Below are 11,300 nucleotides of genomic sequence, written 5' to 3' on the forward strand. Positions count from 1 at the left end.
CATCAGAGAGCTCCCCCTCTGACTTACTGCGCCTTCTGGACTTCTCAGCCGAACCTGTGGGGGAAGATGGAGCACTGCGTTGCTCAATCTTCACAGCCTTAGGAGAAGTTCTCCCCTCTGCCTGCACTGGGTCTGAACTCTGAGCCTCAGTTGCAGGTTGAGCCTCTTCCTCACCTTCATCGGCAGAGTCAAACAGACTCTCTGACAGGATGTCAGGGTTCCCATGTATCCTAGCCCAACCACTCTGCTCACAGAATTCAGCACTGTTGCTGAGCAGAATCCTGGACTGATTCCCTGACGGATAAGCAAACCTCCACCCCTTGGTCCCTGGCTCATACCCACAGAAAATCATCTTTGGGGACTTGGGTTAACCTTTCTTGCATTTGGCCTTTGGTATGAGGACCCAAGCCTCACAGCCAAAAACACGGAAGTAGTGCACTTTCGGTTGCTTTCCGTGCAACAAGAAGTACGGGGTGTCACCTACCACTGAACTGAACGACCTGTTCAGAATAAAGTTGGCCGTTCGCCAAGCCTCCCCCCAAAACGCTGTGGGAGTCCGGCATCAAACAAAAGAGCTGTGGACATCTCCCCTAGAGTCCTGTTCCGTCTTTCCGCAATCCCATTCTGTTGGGGAGAGTGCGGAGAGGTCAATCTGTGTTGAATCCCCTTTTTGCGGAAGAAACTTTGCAGTGCAGACCCGGTGAACTCCCCACCGCGATCGCTCTGAAAGCTTTGCACCCGTGTGGAAAACTGCAGTTCCACAGCCGCAATCCAGTCTTTGATTAGCGGTGCAGCCTCACTTTTGTGTTGGATCGTGAAGGTCCAAGAGTTCCGAGTACGGTCATCAATCAGAACCAGCGCATATTTGTCTCCGCCCATACTGGTCACAGACATGGGACCTGACAAATCTGCATGAATTAACTGAAAAGCCCTAGTGGTCACCCTTTCAGACCTTGGGTATGTGTACGTTTTTACCTTTGCAGACTTGCACGCTCTGCAATCTAGAAACTTAGCACAAGGTTTCATTTTGCACCCTTGTGTACACTCTGGGATCTTCTTCACTGACCCCCAGGACACGTGAGCCATGCGTCAGTGCCATAAGTGAGCACACGCATCATGAACTGGAACGTTGGCACACTGTGCTTGAGCCACCTCCGTGTCACCTGTACCTGCAAAAGAAGCATTTATCACAAACAACCTGTCTTTACATTCAACACTGACTAGGTGCTGTCCATTCTTAGAAATAGAACACTTATTGTTCTCAAAACACACTTTGTAGTTTTCAGCAAGAAGGGCGCTGACAGACAGCAACGCGCAAGACAGTCCTGGAACAACAAAAGCCTGGATCGAATCCTGTAAGAAAGAACAAAACAGTGAGCCAGTCTGCGTGAGTGGGTGTTTAGTCCCATCTGCTAAACGCACAGTCTTTGCAGAAGTTACAGAGGTGCAGTTCTCCAGGAATCCTGCAGATGGCACTAAGTGATGAGACGCTCCTGGGTCTACCACAAAAGCCAGCACAGCATCCTGTTGACAACTCTTGACTGCAGCCATAGAGGCTGCCAAATGTTTACATTCAGTGTCTCTGCCAGCTGCCTTCGGCTTGCCTTTCCCACGCTTTGAAGCAGAGCTCTTTATCTGGTTGCTATGGGAGACGGCCTTTGGCTGTTCCTGTGCCTCGACTGGACAGTCTCTCACCAGATGGGAGGGGGAGCCACAGCGATAACAGCGACGGGAAGCAAAAGCTCTCACAGTCTCCCCTCCGGCTCTTCCTGCATTCCCTGCACCCCCACTCCTGGGAGCACAGCCTGGGCCTGGAGCTTTCTCCCCAGCTCTCTGTCTGCGGGATTCTTCGTCGCAGAGGCAGCCCGCCACGTAATCAAGATATAATTGGTCAGCTGGCATCACTTCCAAGGTCAAACACAACGTCTCATAGCTCCTGTCCAATGAGCTCAAAAGAATGTACACTTTGAGCTCCTCAGAGAGAGGGACCTGTAGCTGCCGGAGCCTGTTGAACGCTGCCAGCATCTGGGTTATATGCTCCTGCATTGACCCCCCCGGCTGAAGCTTCAACTCAAAAAGGCTCCTGGTAGTATGGATTTTGGCCCCAGCCGTCGTTCTCTGGTGGACACGCTCCAAAGCATCCCAGACGGCTTTCGCAGTGGTCAAACCATCAACATGAGGGAGCTGGGATGAGTCCAGGGCAAGGATTAAAAACCCATAAGTCCTCTGGTCCCTTCTCAGTGCTGTAGCTGCCTGCACTCTGGCTGCCTCATCAGCACCAGCAGCTGCTGGGGTAGGTTCACGTTGAACACAGCCCCACAGGCCTTTCCCTGTGAGCCACGCCCGTGCTCTTCTTGACCAGTCCTCCCAATTTTGCTGATTTAATCTCTCAAAGGGGACGTTGAAACTCTCCTGGAGTTCTGCCATCTCCTCCCCGGTCCCCCCTTGGGCCTGTGGAGTACTCACGCGTACTAAACCGGCTCCGAGGATAGGCTTCCGGCGTGCCTTTGCAGCACACAGCTTGCAGCCAGCCTCCCTGCTTTCTCCCAGGGAAAGCCTCAAAGCAGGCCTTTTTCTTCCGGCAGCAAAAAACAGCAGCGTCTCACCTTTTACAGCCTTTGTAAGCACACAGCATTCCAAACAGGCTCTCCACCGGACATCAAAGCAGCTTCCTCTAATTGCAATAACTGTCCATAACCTGTCAGATAGTAGATTTATTGCTCAGATAAATCCTGGCGTCCAGCCCGCTTCGGCTACGCAGCTCTGCTGGACTTCAAAGGCCACATCCCAAAGGCTCTGTGCAAAAAAAACGTAGAGTTTACGCAGCAGCAAGAGAAAGCTGCAAAAGCTTCTTCAGAGCTTTCTTCAGTGTGCTAAAATAAAGTCCACTCAGGATATTAGCAGCTAGAAGCAGTTTATTTACAGCAGACTATCCATTATCGTCCACAGCGAACAGCATCGTGAAAAACACGTCCTCTCTCCTCAAAAGCGAAAGTAGAGAGAAAGAACAAAGACTGGAGACTCTCAGACAGGACATGACGTAGAATCTCCCCCCTCCCAACAGTGGGCAGTGCGTACATTCTGAGCTATTTAACCCTGTAAGCTCAGGTTCTCCTCACAGACAGCCTGTAGTAGGTTTAGCTGTTTGTTTGGGAAAGGGAAATTGTGAGGTGGGGGAGGGACAAAAAGAGCAGCATGTGCCTCCGGTCAGGGACTGTTCAGCAGCCCCCAATTAATGTTCAGCTACAACTACAGTTTCCAGGATTCTCGGGGGGGGGGTGACTGTTAAAGCAGTAGAGCCAGTTAGTATTCATTGATGGTATTAATGCAGCTTTTATGAATTCTTGGTTGATCTTATCCTTGCATGTTGCACTCTGCCTTGGTATATTTTTATGAAAGTGTGGCTTATAGATTCATAAATAAATAGGTAAAGGTAAAGGTACCCCTGCCCGTACGGGCCAGTCTTGCCAGACTCTGGGGTTGTGCGCCCATCTCACTTAAGAGGCCAGGGGCCAGCGCTGTCCGGAGACACTTCCGGGTCACGTGGCCAGCGTGACATCGCTGCTCTGGCGAGCCAGAGCCGCACACGGAAACGCCGTTTACCTTCCCGCTGGTAAGCGGTCCCTATTTATCTACTTGCACCCGGAGGTGCTTTCGAACTGCTAGGTTGGCAGGCGCTGGGACCGAGCAGCGGGAGCGCACCCCGCCGCAGGGATTCGAACCGCCGACCTTTCGATCGGCAAGCCCTAGGCGCTGAGGCTTTAACCCACAGCGCCACCTGCGTCCCACCATAAATAAATACTGTGCTTTAAATGCATGGTGTAGATGTGACCTCAGTTTACCGCATTGCTCTTTGCCACAGTTTTGTAACTGCCAGCCCAGAGTTTGGTTGCGATTTCTGAGCTGTGAGACACATCAGATTGCAAGAGCCTCCTTCAAAGCCTCTCTAAGAAATTCCACTTAGAAATGCTTGTAATTTGCCAGGCAGCATTCAAGAGGAATGTTGTGACAATTTCTGAGGGAGTTGGCCTGCTTTTCCAGTGCAAAACCCTCTCCTGTTTGCATAAAGTAGGATGCGCTAATCTTTTTGTTATCTTTAGCTCCCCTTTCATGGCCCCTACAATGTGATTGATTTTCTGTTGTGTTTACCTTGTACTAGATAAAAGTCACTTCAGGCAGCAGAAGTGGTTGGTTGGTTGGTTGGTTGGTTGGTTGGTTAGTTAAGGAGTTCATGGGGGGGGGATGTGTAAGTCTGGCTTTTTTAGTTCAAAGTATTATAGATTCTGACCATGCATGATTTCAGACAGAGAAATATAAGCCCCCCAGATACAATGTTGCTGGTTATTATTTTTGAACATAGAGTCACCTACAATCCACATGTTTTGGTTGCCATTTCCCCCAACATTCCTCAGATGAAAATTTCTCACTCCCCCCCCCCGACCCTCCTTGATCCCCCCACATTTTTTGCCATCCCCCTTCAGAGCATTTCCTACCCCTTGCCTGCTCTCCAGCAGCTGCTGCAAGTTGCCCAAGGGAGGAGGCCGGCGGTGGCAGCCACGGAGAGACCAGGGAGAGGCAGCGGGGTGCTCCCTCACAGCCGCCGTCGCTCAGGACAATCCCTGGCTCAGGTTCCTCCCTGAGCTCGGCTGCACTGGGGGGGGGGAATCCAGGATCAAATCAGAAGCTGGGATGTCTTCCGTAATTCTGGGTATGTCCCTGGAAAATTGGGAGACTTGGGTATGTGGTACTGGAACATGTTATTCTGGTTTAACTAAAAGTTTATTGCACTTAATGAGGCTTCCATATTTGTATATTACATACAGGATGTTTGATTAACATAACGTGCTCCAAAACTCATTGACGGCTTCCAGAAATGAGCAACCCATAAAAGGAGGTCATGTTTAACATTTGCTCTCAGCGTGGCCAGTCAGCTGCCTGTGGGAAGGCCAAAAGGGGGACCTGAGCCCAGCAGCACTCTGACAGCGGAGGCAGAACACAACCATTGTGGCTCATAGCTAGCGATGGCCTTATCTCCCATGAATTGGTCCCACTCTCTTTTGGAGCCATCAACAGTTGGGCTGTTAGGCTGCTGAATGGAAAATAATATAGTGCAACTGACTTTCAAGGTTGGTGTGTTGTGCAACAAGCACACAGAGTGCAATGGGGGTGGGGAGGCTCGGTTAATTTCATTGTACATAGGTTGTACATTGACACTAAAGGTATTCTTATTATAATGATAGCCATCACCACTTTGGTGCATGAAAAAGGGCCTCTGTCTGCCCTGAACCTTCCCAGGTTCACCTTTGTTGGATGTCCTTGAGTTATGAGACGGGGAGAAAATGTTCCTGTCCATTTTCTCCACATTTTGCATAGTTTTATACACCTAAATCATGTTGGCCTCTCATCACCTTTTCTCTAGATTTAAGCCCCCAAATGTTGTAGCCTTTCCTCCAAGGGGAGTTGGGTATAAAAAGCATTAAACAGACTGTAGCCAGGCCTTGACTACTGGCAGTTTCTGGAACGTCCCGGCCTCCTATTTGCAGTGCCCCCCCCCCGGCCCATGAATCCCCAGGCACGGATGCTTTGGCCATGACTTCACCAGATGACGCTGCTTTAATACTGGTGGTTCTGCATGTTTACAGGTCTCACCTGTGGGATGTGACTGACAGTTTCTTACACTCTCTCGCACACCTTGCCATGCCAAACAGCATGAGGTAATTGCATGGGAGGAATTCACACTTCTTCCCAAGCACCTGGTAGGATCGGGTGTAAGTCTTTGGATGTTTAGTTTGTATGATACAATGAAGGCCATTCTGCTGGAAGTGGAGGAGCGCCAAGAGAGCAGCCACAGCCAACCCATGGTGTGTGTGTGTGGGGGGGGAATTACCCTTTGAAATATTTTGCCCCTTTTCCAATTTTCCATTATTATTATTTTTTTAGAAAGCTTGCTTATTGGCAGTGAAGGATAATGGCGCAAAACGTACTCTGTTTCTGAGCAATGAGGTAAACTTGCTCTTATTTTCCACTTGTTATAAGAATTCTAAGGTCCCAAATATAAAATAAATGTTCATAAAAGTACAAGGCCGCATACATAAGTATATAAACCATGTGTTTGAAATAGTACAAGAGAGCAATCCTGAAGCCCTTTTGACTCTCCCAGTGACCTCAGATATTCCTCTGCAGTGAGGAAGGAAATGGGAAAGCCTATTGTCTCTTTGCTCAAATCCTATCTTAAGGGCATATTTGTGTATGAATAGGGTGAGCCTGTGACCTGGATTCAGGAACTAAGTATTTAGCATCTAAAAAGGAATGGCCAGGCAACCCAGGTGGAGCAGTCAGTGACCATTGTCAGGTATCCTGGCAAAACAGGATTTCTGTTGTAGACCACCCCCTTTGATGTATTTCTGCTGTAGCCCGCCTCCTTCTGTGATGTATGTATGATGTTTTGGGGGGTGGTCTTGAGCTACAGGGTAGGCAGTTTCAAAAGTCTATATAAGGGCTTGTGCACTGTTGTTCGGGGTTCCTCTCCCTCCCTCCCTGTGTGGGGGTAAGCAGGGAACCCTGTTGCAAAAGATCAATAAAGATCAGGCTTACTAGCTGCTTTGCTTCTCAATATTCTCTGGTGGGCCTCTGTTATTTTCTCCTACCTAGAGGAAAACAACATACGGGCTCCTGGATATTCCATAAGGGAAAAGGAGCTGTTTTTTCTTGCCAATGAGTGCAGAGACACTATGACAGACTCATAGAACTGTGGAATTGGAAGGGACCCCAAGGGTCATCTAGTCCAACCCCTTGGGATGCAGGAATCTCAGGTGGCCATCCAGGCTCTGCTTTAAAACCTCCAAGGAAGGAGAGTCCACCACCTCCCAACAGAGAGCGTTCCACTGTCACACAGCTCTTACTGTCAGAAAGTTCTTCCTGATGTTTAGGCAGAATCTCCTTTCTTGTAACTGAAATCCATTGGTTCCTAGCCTTCCGAGCAGCAGAAAACAAGCTTGCTTCCCGCCCCCATGTGGCAGCCCTTTGAAGATGGCTCTCCTGTCTCCTCTCGGTCACCTCTTATCCAGGCTAAACATACCCAGCTCTCTCACCCATTCCTCATAAGACTTGGTTTCCAGAATTATTATAATCCATTCTAATAGACATTGAAGGTCATTTGACTGAAAGATGGGATATAAATCCTCTAGATAAATAATGAGAGCTCAGCCCAGTGTACAGTTAAATGAAGAAAAGTTCAGCAATAACACAAAGGAAGAACCATCACCTCCTTTCTTGAAATGTCTGTCCTTGTCGCCTGGCAGACTTCCAGACTCCATCTCAAGTCTGCAGAGTTACTGGCCTTGTGTGTGGTCCTGCGCGTATGGCTATGACTTCACCTCAATTTCTCCCAGTTTATAATATAACCATCAATAATAGTGGTTGCCTGTCAAGGTGAGAACCATGATCACACAGAAACAGGGCTGATAATTGTATTACATATCGTAGGCACATCCCACAATGAACAAATATTGGGGGAAAGTTCAACTTCCATTTGAACTCCCAAAAGTTGTGTTGAGTTTTTCTGGAAACAAAGTTTAGAACTGGATTAATAGCCAGAAGGGAAGCTCTTCTAAATGGAAAAAGAAGGGACTGTATTTTTGGACAGCTGGCTGAGAAGGTTATGGAATATTGGCTTGCAGACTTCAGTGACATTTTTAGTCTGGCGCATAAGGAGAAATAAAAGCAAATGTTGGATGAATTACGTTAACTATCTTACAACTAATGTCCAATCAGATATTCTGGAAATGTTAAATCCAGTGGGAAATAGTGGTGATGATGATAAATTGTTTGATTGCTTCCTTTAGCAAGATTTTCTTTCTCATCTTTACAATCTCATGGATCAGTGTTACTGAAAAAATATTAAAACAAATTAACATCCCCCCCAAAAACAAACAAACAATAATGCATCACAACTGCAATCCTATGCATTGCTTAAAGGTAAAGGTGGTAGGAATTTTGATGTCTTAGATATATGTTAAATGTTCATAAGTGTACCAACCAAGCACATACATAGATCAGCACAGGAAGACCGACCTGGAACCATTTTTGATTCCCAAACTGTCCCAAACTGACCAAATGTTTTCTCTGCAAGGTCAAAGGAAAATGGAAAAGCCTCCCCATTGACTTTTCCTTCACAAATCCTGTCTTAAGGGTATGTCTGTGTTTGAATAGGATGATCCTGTGACATGGCCCAGGAACTAAGTATTTATCATTACAAAAGACTGGCCAGGCTCCCCAGGGTATCCAAGTAAGCAGGCAATCCAATCAAGTGACAATTAAACAGGCAACCTGTCAGAAGAGATAAACAAGTCACTCAGATTTCTGTTTTAGACAGCTTTTTCTGTGATGTAGGTATGATGTATGGAGGGGTGGTCTTGAGCTCCAGGGCAGGGAATTTCAAAAGTCTATATTGAGCGCCATTGTTCTGGGTTCCTCTTCCCTCCTGTGTTGTGGTGAGTGAGGACCCTGTTCCAAAAAATCAGTAAAGATCAGGCTTACTAGCTGCTTTGCTTCTCAATATTCTCTGGTTGGCCTCTGTTATTTTCTCCTACCAATAGGGAACCTACGTAAGGACTCTATATGGGCTCTTGGCTACCCCGTAAGGGAAAAGGGCAATTTTGTTTACAACATACCCCTGACCATTAGGTCCAGTCGCGGACAACTCTGGGCTTGCGCGCTCATCTCGCTCTATAGGCCCAGAAAGCCGGCATTTGTCCACAGACAGCTTCCGGGTCATGTTGCCAGCATGACTAAGGCGCTTCTGGTGAACCAGAGCAGTGCACGGAAACGCCGTTTGCCTTTCTACCAGACTGGTACCTATTTATCTACTTGCACTTTGACATATTTTCGAACTGCTAGGTTGGCAGGAGCAGGGACCGAACAACAGGAGCTCACCCAGTCGCGGGGATTCAAACAGCCGGCCTTCTGATGGGCAAGCCCTAGGCCCTGTGGTTTAGACCACAGTGCCACCCGTGTCCCCCTATCAGTAAATTGCATTGAATTTCCTGGGACTGACTTCTGCTTTTGAGTGTACATAAATAGGATTGCATAGCAAATCATGCTGGCAGCCATTTCTGACTTTTAGGGATATACCTGAATGATATGCATGTTTCTGAAACAGCTGTTTGTCACAATCTCACTTTGAAGTCTTCAGAAATGTAGCACATGGAGAGAGGTTGGAACTTGTAGCTTTCTGAGCTGGTACATCCAACTGCTAACATTCTGCAACAGACCTGAGGCACAGCAGCTGCACTGGGCGCTTCTCTTTCTCTCAGTTGGTGCAGGGAGGTGTGATGAAAGATGAGATGGGAACAGCCACAGAGTCCTAAGTGGGGTTGCCATGTGTCCTCTTTTCCCAGGGCACATTCTCTTTTTCAGGGGTAAAATATCTATCCGGGTGGATTATTTAAATTTACCTAAATTTCTTTGGCTATACTTCCTGGATGAGACCTAGCCATAACAGGTGGCTGAAGACTTGCTTTCCTCTTCTCTTCTCCTGCCCCCCTCAGTAATATATCACAGCTTCTTTAGCCTACGTATAGTAGGGGAATAATAATAATAATAATAATAATAATAATAATAATAATAATAATAATATATTATTATTTATACCCCACCCATCTGGCTGGGATTCCCCAGCCACTCTGGGCAGCTCCCAACAGAATATTAAAAACACAATAAAACATCAAACACTAAAAACTTCCCTAAACAGGGCTGCCTTCAGATGTCTTCTAAAAGTCAGACAGTTGTTCATTTCCTTGACATCTGATGCCATTCTGAGGCCATTCCACAGGGAGAGCACCACTACCAAGAAGGCCCTCTGCCTGGTTCCCTGTAACTTCCCTTCTCACAGTGAGGGAAACAACAGAAGACCCTTGGAGGAAGACCTGAGTGTCCAGGTTGAATGATGGTGGTGGAGACGCTCCTTCAGGTCTACTGGGCTGAGGCCATTTAGGGCTTTAAAGGTCAGCACCAACACTTTGAATTGCACTATGAGAGTCATCATAGCATCCTCTTTTTTGCTCTTCAAAATATGGCAACCCTACCTTTCTGGATCTGTTTATAACCCCTGGTCTTTGATTCCCTTTCCTGCTTCCCTGTTTCCTTCACCCAGGCATCTAAGGAAGACTGGCTGGGGTGGGTGAGCAGGGCTTCAGCAGCAGAATAATTCCACCCTGTTTTTGCAAAGAGCCTTTTCCTTGGTAGTGGCACTGCCCTCCTCCTCCAAAGTATTTAAGAATTGTGCTTTGATTTCAACAAAGATAATCAGTTGGCATTGTGGGGGGGGGGGTCTCTGCTCTGATGCTACTCTTCTGTCACTGTGGGTGCTGGGAGCTGCATCTGGAGTCCCCTTGAACAATTGGTGCTATTGCAAGGAGCATTTTCATGTGTTGCTGCCTTTGGCAGACGGATACATCTTGTGTTTGGCCGCAAAATTGAGCTGACCTGGGAGCATTTCTGCTGCATCAGTGAATCAGAGAGGTCAGTTGGCATTAGGGAGCCATGGTGGGATAAACGTTTCCCCAGCCACCTCCACTCTGTTTTCCCTTAAGAGCTGCACTATGCATAAAGGTAAAGGTAAAGGTACCCCTGCCCGTACGGGCCAGTCTTGACAGACTCTGGGGTTGTGCGCCCATCTCACTTAAGAGGCCAGGGGCCAGCGCTGTCCGGAGACACTTCCGGGTCACGTGGCCAGCGTGACATAGCTGCTCTGGCCAGAGCCAGAGCCAGAGCCGCACACGGAAACGCCGTTTACCTTCCCGCTGGTAAGCGGTCCCTATTTATCTACTTGCACCCGGAGGTGCTTTCGAACTGCTAGGTTGGCAGGCGCTGGGACCGAGCAACGGGAGCGCACCCCGCCGCAGGGATTCGAACCGCCGACCTTTCGATCGGCAAGCCCTAGGCGCTGAGGCTTTAACCCACAGCGCCACCTGCGTCCCAAGGCCACCTGCGTCCCAAGGCCACCTGCGTCCCAAGGGCACCTGCGTCCCAAGGCCACCTGCGTCCCAAGGTGCACTATGCATACATAATATTAAATACATTGTACGAAAGGGAAAAGGAGCTGAGAGGAAGGCATGTTTGGCAGATCTGCACCATGATCAACTCCCACCTAGAAACCTATGTCCCCATTGTAGAAGGACATGTGGATATTCATGGAAGACAGTCTTAACTCAGCTATGGGTGATCAACAAAGAAGAAGGAGCAACATTGCTATATCTAATATAGAGGTCATATTTGTGGCCAGCCAGGCCCTTCCAAGG

This window comes from Podarcis cretensis, assembly GCF_951804945.1.
Source record: "Podarcis cretensis genome assembly, chromosome: 2".
NCBI lineage: Eukaryota > Metazoa > Chordata > Lepidosauria > Squamata > Lacertidae > Podarcis > Podarcis cretensis.